Source organism: Pongo pygmaeus, chromosome 5, assembly GCF_028885625.2.
Source record: "Pongo pygmaeus isolate AG05252 chromosome 5, NHGRI_mPonPyg2-v2.0_pri, whole genome shotgun sequence".
Taxonomy (NCBI): Eukaryota; Metazoa; Chordata; class Mammalia; order Primates; family Hominidae; genus Pongo; species Pongo pygmaeus.
The window spans coordinates 66,467,076-66,486,729 of NC_072378.2; positions in this window are offsets into that span (position 1 = coordinate 66,467,076).

Genomic DNA, 19,654 nt, shown 5'->3' on the forward strand with positions numbered 1-19,654 from the left:
GTTAGACTGGCTTAGCCTCCCAGCCTACATTTTGCTCCTGTGATGGATGCTTCCTGCCCTTGGACATCAGACTCTAATTTCTTAAGCTTTGGGACTTGGACTAGCCTCCTTACTCCTCAGCTTGCAGATGGCCTATTGTGGGACCTTGTGATCATCTGAGGTAATACTTCTTAATAAACTCCCCTTCATATATATATATGTGTATATATATATAATATTAGTGCTGTCTCTCTAGAGAACCCTCACCAATAAAAGTATTATCTCATTAATACAATGTTTAGAAATATTTCTATAATTTATTTTAAATTGTTCATACTGGATTTATTCATAAGTTGTTCCTTTTTGCAGCATAAATGCTGTTTTAAAAGTTATATTGTATTCTTTTTGCTGGTAAGAAAATAGACTTTATATAACATTTTGTATCTCTCAAAATTCTTAAATTTCTTTCACTCTAATAATTTATCAGTGGCTTTTCTGGGCATTCCTTAACATATAATTACATAATCTATAATTAATAACAGTTTTTAACTTCTTATTAAAATCTAACTGTTTTATTTATTTTCTGTCATTAGGGCACTGATTTTTTTCACATGACAAAAAAGGGTATATTAATTACCCTGGGCTTATTCCCGATATTAAAAATAAAGCTTTCAAACTTTGACCACTTTTTCTTATATTTGCCCCAAGGTTTTTTTTGTGTCTGTTTGTAGACGTGCTTTATCAAATTAAGTAAATTAATAATATGTTTATCTCCTTTAATTTACTAATGTGTTATATAAATTAATTTTCTTATATTAATCCAACTTGGCGTTCCTGAGTAAACTCAGTCATTAATTGAAAATCTACTGTCTTAAATTGATTTTTTTCACCAACATATTTGTGAACATAAAATTTTGTTGTATGAGGAAAATTTTCTGAAAATTCTTAATAGTATCATTCATGGCATCAACAATATTTAATTTATGGTCCTACATTATTTTTTCTAATAACTAAAAAATTTGGGGTTAAATGTAGAGAGATTATTTTTCCTTCTATAGCTTCTTCTAGTGGTCATCTTTTCATGTAATCTCTCTACATTTTATTTTCACCACTAATTAAAGAAAATTCACCAAGGTAATAAGAGCAGGTGAGATAGAATGTGAAACTTTTAAATTTGGCTAATAGTGTCCAGTTTTTGTTTTCCTTGGAATTAAAAAGTATTGTTCTTAGTGTGTTTCTGCTACCTTAAAGTAACTTACTTCTTGTTTTATAATTTACATATTTGTTTGAATGTTCTTATTGAATAAATTGCATCAATTTCTTTAAAAATAATACTCATTAAGATTTATAATACTATAAAAGGATACATAATAATTAATGTCCATCTGCCATTCTATCAATATATATCTAGATATTTGTCTATTTACAAATCTACCTATCTATGTATAGATAGACATTAATTATTAACATTATTAATGTTTAGACCCTGCCAAAATAAATGCATTTTTTCTTTACATAAGTATTTATATCAAAGCTTATTATATTCATATCTGTAGTTTGCATAATCAAGCATATGCATGAATGCACATACATCACTTTAAAAATATGTTCTCCTATTAACAGAAAAGAATAATCATCACACTATCAATTAGGTGTCACAATCTCTTCCAAATTTGAGGTTAATTATTTGTGGCAAGACATGATGCTCAATAAATCTTTTTAGAATGAAGCAATTAATATCCTACTTCACTGAAATTTTTTGCACCAATTGAGAAACTATAATTGTTACAAAAGAATTTGAACTGTAAATACAGCACAATTATAAAATCAGATATATCTTAGTTATATTAAGATATATTATTTATTTAACTTATTTAAAAACTTATTTATGTTTTGTCTGTTGTTAAATATGTTTTCATGATAATGGTACTTTATTATGATTTTTTATATGATAAAACAAAAATACTATAATTTTACTATTCTTGACAAAGATACTTTTGCATTGTAAATGAAATTTTAAACATTTAGTTCGTAGATAAGTAGACTGCTTATGTAAAAAAAAATGGAATCTACAAAAATACTAGATTAATAAGAAATTTAGAAAATAACAGCAAACTAAGTGAATAAACAAAATTCAACTGTATTTCTATATACTAGCTATGAAAAACTGGAAAATCAAATTGCAAAAGCAATTATATTCAAAATCGCATAAGAGTAGAGCCAAGATATCTGTCTAGATGCAGCCAGGAATAGCTCCTCCCTCTGAGAGACCAGACCATCAAGAAGATGGGTATACTTGTAGCAGATCTTCAGAAGGAAGACATTTAGAGTATACAGAGGGAGGATGCAGAATCTGGACTGAGTGGGGTGGATGGTAAGAAGCCTGCACCTTGTTGTGGAGGACCAGGATTTGTTTCTGGTCCTGAGTGGCTCCTGGAGAAGGAATGAGTTAAATAGGCATGGAATGGCCCACTCTCACCATGGATCTCCAGAATCCTAGCAGCAGGAGTCCCCACAACCCCAATGGACATTTGAGCTGGCAGAGAAAATTGCTTGGAGTGTTGGCAGGGATAGGACTCCAGGCTATGTAGATTCCAGAGGGTTAGGTACAGGAACAGCTGCAATAAAGAATGGCCAAGGAAACCCATCTCCCAAGGCCTGCCACACTCCTCTAGAAGGCTTTAGCCTTTGTTCGCTGTTGGATCTGAACAGTACAGGGCTATCTTGCCTGTGGGATGCGGCCAGGCTGATCTGAGTACCCCCATCATTTTATGGCCTCTCTTAGGATTCCTGTCTGGCTGCATCCAATTTTAGTACAGCCTCAGATGCCCAACTGGGGCACTTCCCAGCAGCCACCAACATAGCTTTTACACCGGTAGACCCCACAAAACCATCAGACTGCTTTTGCAGACAGGCCTGTACTGGCATGTACATGTCCACAGCCTTGCCCCATCACTTTGCCTACATGTAATCAACTGCAGCCTGCCCCCACTGCTTTCCTGGCACACATGAATGTATGAATCTCACTGCCCTTCTACCACTGGCATTTGCACATATATGCAGACCTCACTGCTGCAACCTCTCCATCATATGCACATGTGAACTCCACCATGGCTGGCACTCATATGGACCCTGACATGCTACTGCTACTGGCACACATATATGTGTACAGACTCCAGGACACTGACAACCTGATGCTTCCTGCAAGTGAAGACTCTACTGCCACTGCCTCAGTAGAGCACTATTGCCAGCATCATCCCCCCAGGTCACCCAATTTGAGTGTTATCACCAGTGAACTAGGAGCACCTCTGGCTTCACAGTGTAGCAGGTGTTTAAGCACAAGGAGCAATAAAACAAAGCCATGGACCTAATCGCAGCACCCCAGGTTAGGGTACACATCCCAGGAGTGCTGAGCTAAGCCTTTGACAGTAAAATTATCCAGAAATGAAGCTGCATTAGTCCGTTTTCATGCTGCTGATAAAGATATACATGAGACTGGGAAATGTACCAAAGAAAGAGGTGTACTGATCTTACAGTTCCACATGGCCCGGGAGGCCTCACAATCATGGTGGAAGGCAGGAGAAGCAAGCCACATCTTACATGGATGACAGCAGGCAAAGAGCTTGTACAGGGAAACTCCCATTTTTAAAACCATCAGATCTCGTGAGACTCATTTACTATCAAGAGAACAGTGCAGGAAAGGCCCATCCCTGTAATTCAATCACGTTCAACTGGGTTCCTCCCATGACATGTGGGAAATATGGGAATCACAATTCAAGATGAGATTGAGGTGGGGACACAGTAAAACCATACCAAAAGCCAATCAACCAACCCAACTTGTATCTTTTATATACTTTGATGCCCTCGAGGTTTTGACTTATATCAGTCAAATCCTTGATGGCATCAAAGAATATAAAATAACAAATTCCATCCAAAGGACAGCAACTTCAAACATTAAGGGAACATGAGCCCACACAGATGAGGAAGGACCAGCACAGGAACTGCGACAACTCAGAAAGCCAGAGTTTCTTCTTTCTTCCAAACGACCACATTAGCTTCCCAGGAATAGTTCTTAACCAGACTGAAATAGCTAAAATGACAGACATAGAACTCAGACTTTTCATGGCAATGAAGATCATTAAGATTCAGGAGAAAGTGCAAAACTAACCCAAGAAATCTAAGGAATACAGTAAAATGATTCAAGAGCTGAAAGATGAAATAAACATTAAAAACACCTGATCTTTTAGAACTGAAAAATTCATTTTTAAGAGTTGTATAGTGCCACCAGAAGTATTAACAGCAGAATAAATTAAGCTAAAAACAGAATCTCAGAGCTCAAAGGCTGGTTCTTCAAATCAACTCAGTCATACAAAAATAAAGCAAAAAGAACAAAAATAAATGACTAAAGTCTCTGAGAAATTTGGGATTACATAAGGAGATCAAGATTAGTGAGTCATTGGCATGTCTGAAAGAGAGGGAGATAGAGTAAGGAACTTGGAAAACATGTTTGCAAATATTGTCCATGAAGATTTTCCCAACATTGCTAGAGAGGGCTAGATTCAAATTCAAGAAATTTAGAGAAGCCCTGTAAGAAATAGTACAAGAGGACCATCCCTATGACACATAGACATCAGATTCTCCAAGGTCAATGCAAAAGAAAAAATATTAGAAATAGCTAGAGATAAGGAGCAGGTCACCTTACAAAGGGAACCCCACCAGGCTAACAGTGGAATTTTCAGAAGAAATTCTAGAAGCCAGAAGGGATTAGGGGCAGTTATTCAGTATTCTTAAAGAAAATGAATTCCAACCAAGAATTTCATAATCTGACAAACTGAGCTTCATAAGTGCAAAAGAAATAAAATTCTTTTAGACAAGCAAATACTAAGGGAAGTTTCTACCACCAGACCCATACAATAGGTCCTTAAGGGAGTGCCAAACTTGGAAATGAAATAATATTATGAACCACCACATAAACAGTTAAGTACATAGACCATGGGTACTATACAGTAAGTACACAGTCAACTCTACATAATAACCAACTAATACAATTACAGGATCAAATTCACAATTTATCAATATGAACCTTAAATGTGAATGGGATAAACACTCCATTTAAAAGCCACAGAGTGACACATTAGTTTTAGAAGCAAGACCCAACTTTGTCCTGTCTTCAAGAGACCCATCTCACATGCAAGGTCAGTCACAGACTTAAAGTAAAAGCATGGAGCAAAATCTATCAAACAAACAAAAAATAAGGAAAAGCAGAGGTTGCTATTCTAATTTTAGACAAAACATATTAAACCAACAATAATTAAAAAGGACAAAGAAGGACATTACATGATAAAGTGTTCAATTCAACAAGAAAATTTGAGTTTCTTAAATGTGTATGCATACAACAATGGAGCAACCAGATTCATAAATCAAGTTCTTACAGACCTATAAAGAGATTTGGATAACCACATGATAATAGTGGGAGTCCTCAACACCTCACTGATAGTATTCAAAAGATTGTTGATGCAGAAAACTAACAAAGACATTTGGGACCTAAACTTAACACACAAATGTACTAACAGATAGCTGCAGGACACTCCACCCAAAAACAACAGCATATGTACTATTCTCATCAACACATGGCATATACTCTGTTAATCATAAAGCATAAAGCAATTTTCAACAAATTTAAAATGACTGAAATAACATCAACCACAATCTGAATCTTAGAGCAAGCACAAAATAAAGATGGAAATCAGTTTCAGAAATATCTTTCAAAACCATACAATTACACGGAAATTAAACAACCCGATCTTGATTGATTTGGGGGTAAACATTAAGATTAAGGCGGCAATCAAGAAATTCTTTGAAACTATGAAAACAAAGATACAACCTACCAGAATCTTTGAGACACAACTAAAGCACTGGTAAGATGAAAGTTTTTAGCACTAAATATCTGCATTAAGATTAATAAAAAAGTTAGAAAGATCACAAATTAACAACCTAACATCACATCTAGAGGAAACAGAAAAACAAAAACCAACTTCAAAGCTAGAAGAAGAAAAGAAATAGCCAAAGCCAGAGCTGAATTGAACAAAATTGAGATGTAAAAAAAGACACAAAAAATTAAAGAAACTAAAAGTTTTCTTTTGGAAAAATAAATAAAACAGACAGACTCCTAGCTAGACTAACAATGGCAAAAAAGAGAGAAGATCCAAATAAACATAATCACAAATGATAAAGGGGGCATTAACACTGAAAACATAGAAATACAGAAAACAATCAGAGGCTATGAACATCTCTGTGCACACAAACTAGAAAACCTAGAAGAAATGGATGAGTACCTGGAAACATACATCTCCAAAGACCGAACCAGGAAGTTGAAATCTTAGACCAATAACAAGTTCAGATTTTGAAACAATGAGAAAAAATCCTACCAAACAGAAAAAGCCCTGGACCAGATGTATTCACAGCCAAATTCTACCAGACATATAAAGAAGAGCTGGTATCAATCTTAGTGAAAATATTTCAAAAGATTCAGATGGAGGGATTCCTCCCTCATTCATTCTATGAGCCCAGCTTCATTTTGATACGAAAACCTGGTAAAGACACAATGAAAAAGGAAAACTTCCATCCAAAATCCCTGATGAACACAGAGGCAAAAATCCTGAACAAAATGCTAGCAAACCAAATCCAGCAGCACAACAATAAGCCAATCAACAACAATCAAGTAGGCTTTATTCTTGAGATGCAAGGTTGTTTCAACATAGGTGAATCAATAGATTTGTTTGACTACTTAAGCTAAAGTAAAAACAAAAACACATGATCATCTCAATAGATGCAGAAGATGCTTCCAGTAAAATCAACACCCCTTCATGTTAAAAACCCTCAACAAACTAGGAATCAACGGAACATACATCAAAACAATAAGAACCATCTATGTCAAACCCACAGCCAACATCATACTATATGGGCAAAAGCTGGAAGCATTTCTCTAGAGAACTGGGACAAGACAAAGAGGCCCACTGTCATTCTCACAACTCCTATTCAATACAGTTCTGAAAGTCCTAGGCAGAACAATCAGGTGAGAGAATGAAATAAACCACATTCAAATAAAAAGAGAGTAAGTCAAATTATCTCTTCGCAGAAGATGTGATTCTATTCCTAGAAATATAAATTTCAGAAGAATTTATTCTATTTCCATGAAAAATATCATTGGTAGTTTGGTAAGAATAGTGTTGAATCTGTAAGCTGCTCTGGGGAGTATGGCCATTTAAAAAGTATAAGTGCAAAATCCTTTATGTTTAGCAGAACATGTGAGTGTTCACTGTATTGATAGGTAGAGATTAGTCATGATGACCTACAGAGGGTTTTCAGAACCAAAGTGGAATCAGAAAGCATCCACAGGGAGAAAAAGTTATAGACCATTGTGAAATATTAAAGCCTGATTAATGTAAGGAGAATTTCCCCTGTAAGGAGAGACGGAGCTCAGGTAGGATGAGAAGGGTGTCCCTGTGAGGTAGTTGAAGGTATAGAACAGAATAAATTGAAGAGAAATAAGGCCACATGTATAAAGTCAATTGCTTTTCAGTCAGAATACAAATTTAATTCAATAGAAGAAATCTTTTTAACAAATTGTGATGAAATTTATGTGTACCCAATGCCAAAGTGTACCATTTAACCCCTATATCAAATGAAACAAAAAACATTGAAGTAAATAATAGATCTAAATTTAAAACAGTACATTATAAGATTTCTAAAGATAGTATAAATGCCTATGTAATTTTGAGGTGGGCAGTTTCTGTAGATGCAACACCAAATCAATGATAATAAAGGATACAAAATTACAAGTTGGATTTTATCAAAGTTAAATATTTTTTCTCCATATAGATAATAAATAAGCAAGCCACGGATTATAGATAATATATTCTTATTATAAATATCTAATGAATATATATAGAACTTATTATTCAAGAATTAAAATGCCAGAAAAAAATGGGCAACAGAGTTAAACAGATATTTCACAACAACATGAAGAAGAATGGCCAATACACACACAAAAATGTAGTCTACATAATTAGCCTTAAGGAAAATGCAAGTTAAAACCATATCTCACAACCACTACAATGGCTAAAATAAAAAATAAATAAATAAAACAGACAACATCAAGTTTAGGAAGCATGAAAAAGCTCATATATTGCTGATGAAAGTATAAAATAAAAAAATCACTTTGGCAAACTGTTGAACAGATTTTTGTATAGTTCAAGATGCATCTACTCTGTGACTCAGTAATTATTATTCTAGGTGTTTATCCAAGAAGAAGGAAAACTAGTGTTCATATATAAAAATTCTTGCTCAATAGCATTTATAGTAGTCTTATTTATAATGAGCTAAAAATGAAAATGACCCAAATATCCACAAACAAGAATGAATTAACAAATTGTGGTATATTCATACAATGGAATACTAATCAGTGATAAAAATTAAGGAACTACTATTACACTGAATAATATATGGATGAATTTTGAAAACACATTGAGTGAAAAAAGCCAAATACAAAAAAATGCATACTGTGTAGTTTTATTTATAAGAAATTCAACAACATAAAACACTATCTTTGGTACAAATAAATGAGAATGGTGGTTAGCCCTTTGGTCTTTATATAAGAGAGAGCATTACGAGTGAAATATCATGAGTGATAAAGATGTTCTTCATATTGTACATGCTAGTTTTATGCACATATTTTTAAATTAATGGTGTTGCATGCTATATAAAATATCTTAGCCTTCCTCAAAGCTGCACAGTTTCTTTCTCTTTCTCTTTTGTCCTAAAAGCATCATGTTTTAGCTTACATGGAAAAAAATATTTTTGACTATGCCATGAAATAGTTAATATTTATGTTTTTTCCAATAATATTCAGTTACTCCACCCCAATTTTGTGAAAATATCTTACTTTGTCCACTGAACTGAATTAGTGACTTGCTTGAAAATCAAATGCCTATGTATTTGTGAATCTGTTTCTATACACTATTTTAGGCTAACACTACTATTCCAGTAGTTCCATCTCAATTATTGTAATTTTATAGTAAGTCTTAGAGTCTGCCAGTATAAATTTTCTGCTTTTCAAGATTTTCTTGGTTACTCTAGACCATTTGTATTTTCATATACATTGTAGGATTACTTTGTCAATTAATATAAATAACATTTGAAATTGTTATGAGGACTATATTAAATATATATTAATTTGGTAAGAATTTAAGTCTTAAAAATATTGCCTTTACCAATTCTGTCCCATGGTTTCTCCTATGTAATCCCCTGTCCCTCACATCTTCTATTGCTTCATAGAATTGATTTAGCTCCTTTTTTTTTTCGCTTTTTCGCATTTGTGAAGTACATTAGTTTCCTATTGCTGCCATAGCAAACCACAATTCTAGTGGCTTAAAACAGCGCAAATGTATTATCTCTCAGTTTTGAAAGTCAAAAATCTCAAAATGGTTTCTGTCTCTTCCCTTTACCTTTGTTTCTGTCATCATTATATGCCCTTCTCCAACTCTGAATTTTCTGCATCCATCTTATAAGGATCTTTGCAATTATATTGACTATAGCCAGATAATTCAGGTTAATCTCCCCGCCTCAGGGCCCTTAATTTAATAACACCTAGGAAGTCCATTTTTCCATCTGAAGTAACAGACACACAGGTTTGGGGAATCAGAATGTGAACATTTCTGCAAGAGTGAAGAGACATTGTTTTGTCTACCACACTGTTTTAGCAGAAAATGTGTGACTGAGATGATTTAAAAAATGATCCACGTAATACAGGAGTCGCAAATTCTCTTAGGGAGTTTCAACTATCCTAAAAAGTAATGAGTCACAATCCAAAAGTTTTAATAAAGAGAATGTCATAATTGTACATGCATTTTAGAGAGATCACTTCATTCCAGTGTGACAAATAAACTGGACAGAGAAAGATTATAGAAAAAGGAGCAATTAGAAGACTATTTTAGTGATTTAGTTAAAGATATTCTTTTGTTTTTACATTAGTGGCAATGCTGATAAAGAAAATGGACAGAATAAAGACATTGAAGAGGCTGAATGAAAGGTCTTAGTATGTCTTACCTTGTGGGTGTTTCATTTAAATTCTGCTCACATTTTTTGTATAAGATGAGTGATTTCGCTTTCAGATGCACAGCTTGAGAACAGCCTACTTCCCTGGTACATAAAACATTCATTTAATTTGAGAAAAATATTTATTCTTATTGCTTGATTATTTGATATTATGAATCAGAAGAGTAAAAACTTTTAAAAAATAAGCTACAATTATCTATATATGAATTTTGGGGTGTCAGTTCTATCTTCTCACTCAATTTTAAAAACAGCATCGAATCAACAATTCCTAAATCCTGACACATACGTCTCACTCATTATTTTGTGAGTGGCAAACTTTATGTAGAAGAATAGACAATAAAATTATGACTCAATATGTAGACATTAAAGAAGAACCTGAGGGTTTCTATTTTTTTCTTCTTTAGAATGGTAGCTTTAACTGTTTTTTAGAAACTGAACATTTTTAATTTTTTTCTCTCATTTGGGTAGTTGCTGGAAACCCAACCATTGATTTTAGCAGTAAGTTCACTTTTAGTGCTCGTTTCGTTTTTAAGGTTCTTTCATCATTATTATTATTATTGTGTGTGTGCTTTCCCATAGATATTTTAGTGTAAATTTAAGAAAAGTGGCAATAGGGGCTGCGGTTAGGTGTTATCTTAAAGGAGAAAGGTCTAGTCTGTTTTTGTGTCAGGTAGAACATTATATAACCTTTAGAAGATATGTGTTCATTTGCATCAGAAACTCCTTGGAGAAGCAATTCTTTATAACTTGTCACCATGTCATAGTTCTTATGGGAAGGCCACAGTTTTTGTCCCCAGGGCCCTCAGAAATGAAATCTGTCAATTTTTTCTTGACTGACGTTAAATTTCCATGTTCCTCAGTCTTAAAATTAAGGTTTAATAACTCCCTCTTGGTAGCAGCTAAACTAGGGATTCCAAGGTACTTAGAGAAATCTCAAATTGTTCACCATGTATCCAATCTTCAATACGGCAAAATGCCACCTTTTTCAAATTAAGCCCTTGCAATCTCCCTGAGTAGCATGGGAATCATCTAGCTATGCAAATTGTAGTCTACTCATGTCTATGTAAGAGTTGCCGAGAGGAGAGATGAGGCATGATCTGGGCACACAGGTTGCTAAGAAAGGTAAGAAAAGAAGGCAACATTGAGAATTTTGTTTTAATACTATTTTTTATACTTATCAATTTTGTCCCCACATATTTCTTTTGTTGTAATTTGTTTAGTAAAAATATGAAAAAGAAGACTGTATAAAATAATTTCAAAGTACAACATTTAAGTGCCTATATCATTTAGAGGTCCATGCATAAGTTATAGAAACATTCTGCTTTCACTTTCTTTTAGAATCAACTGTCATTTTTATTTAGTTAAAAGTTAAGAAAACATATTGTTGCACAATAGTGATGAATAAATGCCAAAACTTGTTTGTTTTCTCATAGAGCATAATGTAATTTGATTTTTGGAAACTTTTAGAAAATTTATGCTCTTGGTCCTGCAAGTGCTGCATTGCTCCACTTGATGGTGTGTTAATGCCATAATCACCACAATTAATAAACTTAATATGAGTTGTAATGACTCCATTTTTTGTTTGTGATTTTATTTAGATGTTTTCTCTTTTGCTTTTTTTTTTTTTTTTTTTTTTGACAGAGTCTCACTCTACGGCCCAGACTTGAGTGCAAGTGGCATGATGTAGGCTCTCTACAATATCCACCTCCCAGGTTCAAGTGATTCACCTGCCTCAGCCTCCCAAGTATCTGGGATTACAGGCATGCGCAACCACATTCTCTTTTGCTCTTTGCTAAAAGTTTGTTGATTTTGTTTATCTTTTCAAAAAACAACTTTTTGTTATGTTCATTGTTCGTATTTTTTAGTCTAGATTTAATTTATTTTTGTTCTGATCTTTAAATGTTTTTTCCTTTTACTAATTTTGAGTTTGTTTTGTTCTTGCTTTTCTACTTCTTTGAAGTATATAATTAGGTTACTTGAAGTACTTCTCCTTTTTATGCCGGTGCTTATTGCTATAAACATCTCTCTTAGTATTGCTTTTGTTGTATACCATAGATATTTGTATGTTGTGTTTCCATTTTTATTTGTTTCAAGAATTTTTTTAAAATTCCATCTCAACTTCTTCTTTGCCCCACCAACTTTTTGAGCACATAGTATTTAATTTCTATTACCTGACTTCAAAATATACTACAAAGCTATAGTAACCAAGATAGCATGGTACTGGCATAAGAACAGACATATGCAACAATAGAAAATACAGAAATAAATCCACATATTAACAGCGAACTCATTTTTGACAAAGGCACCAAGAACATACATTGAGGAAAGGACTGCCTCGTCAGTAAATGGTGCTGGAAAAACTAGATATTAATATTCAGGAGAAGAAAACTAGGCCCCTATCTTTTACCATATACAAAAATTAAAATGACATTAATTAAAGACTTAAACATACAAATCTGAAACTATGAAACTACTAGAAGAAAATATTGGGGAATCATTTTAGGACATTGGTCTAGGCAAAGATTTCTTGAGTAAGACCTCAAAAGCACAGGCAACAAAAGAAAAATATGACAAATGAGATTATATTAAGCCAAAAAGCTTCACAGTAAAGGAAACAATCAAAAAAGTGAAGAGTCAGCCTAAAGAAAGGGAAATAATATTTGCAGACTATCCATCCAACACGGAATTAGTAACCAGAATATATAAGGAACTCAAACAACTCAACAGCAAAAAAGCAAATAATCCAATTAAAAATAGGCAAAAGGTCTGAATAGATATTCTCAAAACAAGATATACAATGGCCAACAGGTATATGCAAAATTGTTCAACACCCACTAATAATCAGGCAAATGCAAATTAAAACCTCAATGAGATATTATCTCACCCCAGTTAAGTTGATTATTATCAGAAAGACAGAAAATAACAGATGCTAGTGAAGATGCAGAAAAAGGAAATGTTCATACACTGTTTTGGGGAATGTAAATTAGTACAGCCACTATGGAAAACAGTAAGGAGGAACCTCAAAAAAGTAAAGATAAAACTGTCATATGATCCAGCAATCCCACTGCTATTTATATACCCAGAAGAAAGAAAATCAGATATCAAAGTGCTCTCTGTATTCACATGCCTATTGCAGCAATATTCACAATAGCCAAATTGTGGAATCCATCTCAGTGTCTATCAACAAAAGAATGGATGAAGAAACTTGGTATGTACACATAATGGAATAATATTCAGCCATAAGAATGTATGAAATCCTGTCATTTGTAGCATCATGGATGGAACTGGAAGACATGAAGTCAAGTGAAATAAACCAGGAAAAGAAAGACAGTATTGCATTTTCTTACTCATAGGTGAGAGCTACAAAAATCGATCTAATGTGAATAGAATAGTGGTTACCAGAAAGCAGAAAATGTATTGGAAAAGAAGGGGAGAATAAAAAGAGGGTTAAAAAATACAGTTAGATTAAAAAAAATAAGTTCTAGTGTTCAATTGCAAAATAGGGCAACTATAGTGAACAATAATTTATCGTATATTTCAAAACAGCTAAAATATAATATTTGGAATGTTCCTAAAACCAATGTTTGAGGTGATGGATATCCCAACCACCCTGATTTGTTAATTACACATTGTATGCTTGTATAAAAGTATCACATGTACCCCATAAACGTGTATAAGTGTTACGTTTCAATTACAAAAATAAACTTGATGAAAGGGAATAATATTAGCAAATAAAAGATTATTTTGCTAACATAAAACTAATCTGATAGGTTCTGATAAAGATAAGTTTACCAGCGCTTTCAGTTTTTTCATATGAGCCTTAAGGTTATTTCCATGTTATTTTTCATACTTACTCATTGAATGAAGATTCTGCCTATCAAAATATGACTTTAAGGTAGACTAATAATACTAATTATATTACACATAGCTAAACTATAACTTCAAAATATTCATATTTATTGTTTTAACCTATGGCTAATAATTGAAATTGTCTATATAAGATATTTGATGTGGTTTGGCTCTGTGTCCCACCCAAATACCATCTTGAATTGTAATCCCCATAATCCCCACCTGTTGAGAGAGAGACCAGGTGGGAGGTGATTGGATTGTGGAGGCAGTTGTCCCCATGCTGTTCTCACGAAAGTGAGTGAGTTCTCAGGAGATCTGATGGTTTGATAAGTGTTTGACAGTTCCTCTTTTAGATACTTTCTCTTTCCTGCCCTTGTGAAGAAGATGCCTGCTTCTCCTTCCGCCATAAATGTAAGTGTCCTGAGGCCTCCGCAGCCATGTGGAACCGTGAATCAATTAAGCCTCTTTTCTTTATGAATTACCCAGTCTCAGAGAAGTTCTTTAGAGTGGTATGAAAATGTACTAACATAATCTTCATAATATACTCTGTACTTAGATTCTCCTATTATTTCCCATCCTATATTTAAATCTAGAGACTCTACCTAAGTCCTATAAGTTATCCCTCATTTTTCTTTATAAAATTAGAAAATAACTTCTATGAAATGAACCATGCCTGTAGAATCAGGAGATAATAAGTAAAAATTTGGTAAATCTTAGAATAATGAAGATAATTTTTAAAAGGCATACAATAGTATCATGAGGATAATAGCAGGTAGAATGCGAGAAGGCTTTTCTTATTGGAGTACCAAGTGTTCTTTTGGTAATAACTCCAAATTTAAATTTGAATAGTACATTTAATTTAAATAAATTCTATGCATTTTTCTAGTCTATTTTAATGTAGTTTTCAACACAAATTATTAACTTACTCATTATACTTTTGCTTACATTTATTTGTATGAACTGCCAGTTATATATTTCACTGTTTTCCTCAATTAAATTCTTCATACACTTTACAACTCAGTTGACTTTTACATTAATGAAAATCTTTTTCTCAGAAAACAGAATGCAAGCAAATTTAAAGTGGTATAATAATTTCATTTCTCCCATTTATTTTCTATCCTTTAATCCTTTTTTCTGTTTTGGGATTCCTCTACACAAATTTTTTTGGCCTTTGCTAAAATAAAATAGAAAACTATACATGAAGCACATGTTCAACTAACAGTTATTTGTTGATCGATTGATTATTAGATTGATTGAGTCATTCATTCTTATTTAAAAGTACCATGTTGAATGCATTTTCTTACTGTCATGAGCCATTTAACTAATTAGGGTAATATTCATATTATCTAATTCTTAGCTACAAAAGAAATACTAGAGTATTAATTAGTATACCTGTGTTTTAGTTTTGGTCAATTATCAATTTTTACAAATTATTAAATATTTCTGGAAGGAGGTTACCCATCTGTAAGATTATATGGGTATAGTAAATGATCTCAAGTTATTGGGTTGTTTTATCATAAAATTATGTTAATTTTTACTTTGCAAGCATGTTTATCTTAATTAACTGTAATGCCTCACATTACACATATAAATTTCATGAATGTCACTAAGATACATAGATTTCCCTAGATCTCAGAAATTAATGAAATATTTATTATGAAAATCAGAGTAATATTTTATTCTTTATTGGGTACCTATTAGCTTTCTATCACTGAAGGGATGTATATATATATGTGTGTATATATATAATAAGACAATTACATATATATATACACATATATATAAAACAATTTTTCATCATTTGAGAAAAATAAGGTGTAAGAAAATTGTGCTATTTGTCCTTTGGTAAGGAAGCTAGTAAATCTTGAAGTCATATTTGCATCCTTAACTGCCATGATATATTATTTTCCAAAACTGAGGAAGAGAAAACAAACATATTTATTGATGTATTATAGCACAAATGTTGATTGATAGTGTTCTTTATGATCAAATATCTGGTCTTCAGTTTTCTAAAGAACACAGTATTTTCCTATAAGTAGTATAACATTGTAAGATTTCTTTCCCTAAATTTTGAGCTATCAGTAATAAAAGTGACTTGTTAACAATTGTTATGTCAAATGTAAATGGGTGCATATTAATTTAAAAATTTAGATGCCTTGTTAAAAATATTACTTATAGCTGAGTTGCTCTATGAATCAATCTAATTAGACTTAACAGAAGTAGATAATTTCAACTGGAAAAAAATGACTAGAATAGTTTTGAAACATCATTATTAATGTCAGGTATACATAGAAAGTGTATTTAATATTGATATCTCACTTCCAAGAGATAATGTTTTAAATATTAAAATGAAAAGTGCTTTGTGTAGCTTTTCAAAACAATTATTTTTTAAGAATCATTCAACTTTATTATTTATTTTATACAATGTTAACAGTCTACTATTCATCTGAATTATCCAAAAAATAATTATATGTATTTGTTATTCTAGTTTGAAATGAATAAATTTATAGCTTACTTGTCATTATCATTGATGAGAATTTCTATATTGATTACTTATTATTGTGATTCAAAATAAGAAAAATAAAATTTTATCCAAAATGTTTATCATTGAATCTTTTATTGACAAACATTACAAAGATGAGTAATTATATTATGTGTTTTAAAAATTCAACTTATCTCTCCACAAACTGAAATTTTTAAAAATATGGTCACATTTATAATTGTCTAATATAACTTCGATTGACATGATTATTGTTAAAAGTTAAATTTATTTTTTTAAAAATGTGTAAATAATTGCTAACTGTTTCTTCGCTTTCTAATGAATAATTTGTACCAACTTCCATAAACTTCAATTGTTCTATGTAATTATAAAATGTGATATCTGGGCCTCCTAAAATTATCATATTTTTACTTTAAACATTAATATTTAAAATGTTTATATGCTCTGGTATTATTATTAAAAAAAGACAGCCACTCCAACATCTTAAGTGTACAAACAACTGAAACAGAATGTTTGAATTTCTTAAAGATTATAAGTCATAATATATTAGAAATGTAAAATTGTGCCTTTGTCACATATGACTCCTATAGCCATATATGACATATGTTTGGATCTAAAGTGCAAAAATATAATTCGGAATATCAGTGAATATTAAATATATGATAGCATTAGAATTTGTTTGGAATTTGGAAGAGTTCATTCCCCATCTCAACAATATGTAATAAACATAATTGTTTATAAATAATGTTTTTTTCAGAATTTTTTTTACTCCATATACTTTATATATAGATATAATATGATTTAGTTAACTATTGATTGTACTTGTATTGTACAATCTTTCTTTTGCATTACATAAAAATAATACCATGTTGGATATCATTTACTTAAGTCTATGTTTATCTTCTGTATCTTTCTTAGGATAACTCAAAAGACATGAATTTTAGGTCAAGTATATATACATATTTGACAAAATATATACATATCTGACAAAATACATATATATATTTGACACACATATATATATATTTGACGTGTGTGTGTATATATATATATATATTTAAGGCTTTTAGGACACATTATTGAGTTGTCTTAAGAAATGTGCCAATGTCTTTTTTTCAGAGCAACAAATTTTGTTTAATCTGCTCTTAGCCTGCTGCCTAGTTCTCCAAATCCTTCCTCCATCTACTCAAATTACTGGCCTTCTTTTAGCCCATTTGACATATTAGGCTCTTGTTTATTTTCCAGACTAGGTCTATCTACATTTGCCACTCTCACTATATGCAGTGCCACTAACCACTCCATCTCTAATCCCTGCTCTTTATACAGATATTTATTTAAATGTACATTCCAAGAAAAGCCTCTGCTGGTATCTCAAGTCCTGAGGTTGCATAGTATCATCGAACTCTGTGTTTATCTGTAGCACTTCACTTGATTTCTAAATATGTATAAGTAAAAAGGTTTCAACAGCATTAGGTGTCTGTGTTTGATATAATCAGATACCTTATCAGACTTTGTTGATGATTGTATGATTTTTCTTCTCAGATGTAAAACCCCTGGGTTTGTCTTATTAGTTGATTTAGCAAATAAAATCAGTAACTAGCCAAAACGTACCATTCTTCAAGTCTAAGCCTCAAGTATACTTGTTCATTTTTGCTCTTTTGCAGACTCCTCGCTCTGCTGGGAAAATGAACCCATATTAGCTTGATAGAGGATAAGAAACCATTTGAAGAGTTGAGGCATGATATCTGTTGGTCAGCCAAGCCCTAAGAGAAGGACCTCTAAGCCAGCCTGCAATTAATTAACCTCAAATGCATGAAGTAGCCAAGCCCAATAAAAGGACCCAGTTGAACCCAGTTTAAATTCCCATGATAATACAAATTATTACCAAAATAAATATATTTTGTTTTAAGCCACTGAGTTTGGAGATCTTATTATGTAGCAGTAAGTTCTTGATACAGAAAAGTTATAGTTATTTCTTATTCTATCTTTTAAAGTTTCAGTTTATAAAGATGGTACCTATGTTTTTCAAAGTTTAGCTATTCATAACTGTTAAATATGCATTATGAATTGTGACTTTTAATATCACATTATCTTTTCTTTTCTTAAAGAACTTTTGAGGTACAACTCTGCCTTGTCTTAGATCAAGATGTCAATCTCTGCTCTTTTTCCCTTTTTAAAGCTGTCTAGGATACCTTTTCCAATTTGGTTATATTAGCCTTTTTCTCACTATTTTTCTGTAACCAGCATAAAAACTGGTTTTACTTCTTGAGTCAATTTGAAGATCCTTTTTTATTTAATAGATGAGGTAAGCTCATTTGATGCTTTTATATATGGTTGATCATATCTTTTATTAATTTTGTTATATTTATTTTGTGTTTACTTGATCTGTATAATCTCTTTTCTTTGTATTTTAACATATGTTTTGGTTTTGATAATGCTTATTATTTTACTTCTAGTGATTATTTTGAAAATTGATAAAAATCATAGAAATCTTGTAAAAATGTATTAAGACATAAACATTATTTTTAATATTACTTGAATGAATATTCAAATTATAAAGCCCTAAACAATGTCCAAAAAAGTTACTAAAATTAAAAAGAGCTGAGCTAGGTTCCTGTATACAAAATAAATATAAATATATGACCTGAATTTTATGTATAAGACAAACAGATACAAATAAAATTTTGTGAAAGCTCAAGTGAATAAATAAATTATATTCTCAGATTGGAGAACTCAGTATTGTAAAAACAACAATTTCTGAAAAGTCATTTAATTTAATGCAATTCCATTTAAAATCTCAACTGATGTTGGGGGAACTTGAAAGCTGTTTTAAAATTTTGTAGTCTCCCCATAAAAATTGGGAGACTCTCAATAAAGAACAAAGCAAGAAAAAAAAATCAGGTAGGAAGATCCACCTTGCCAAATATCTAGACTTATTTTGATCTTATAGTAATTAATTCAGCATGTTATTGATTCCAGAATAGATATAGACCACCAACACAAAAATATAAACTTCAATAACATAGTATATAATATAGATAAATCCTTCATATGTGACAGAGATGGCGTTAACAAGCACTGGAGAAAGGAAGATCTTTTCAATTGACAAAGGACAATTGAATATTTATGAGAAAGAGAATGCCTAATTGAACCCCTAACACACACCTTATTGAATAATCATATGTATTAAATGCTTAAATATGAAAAGTT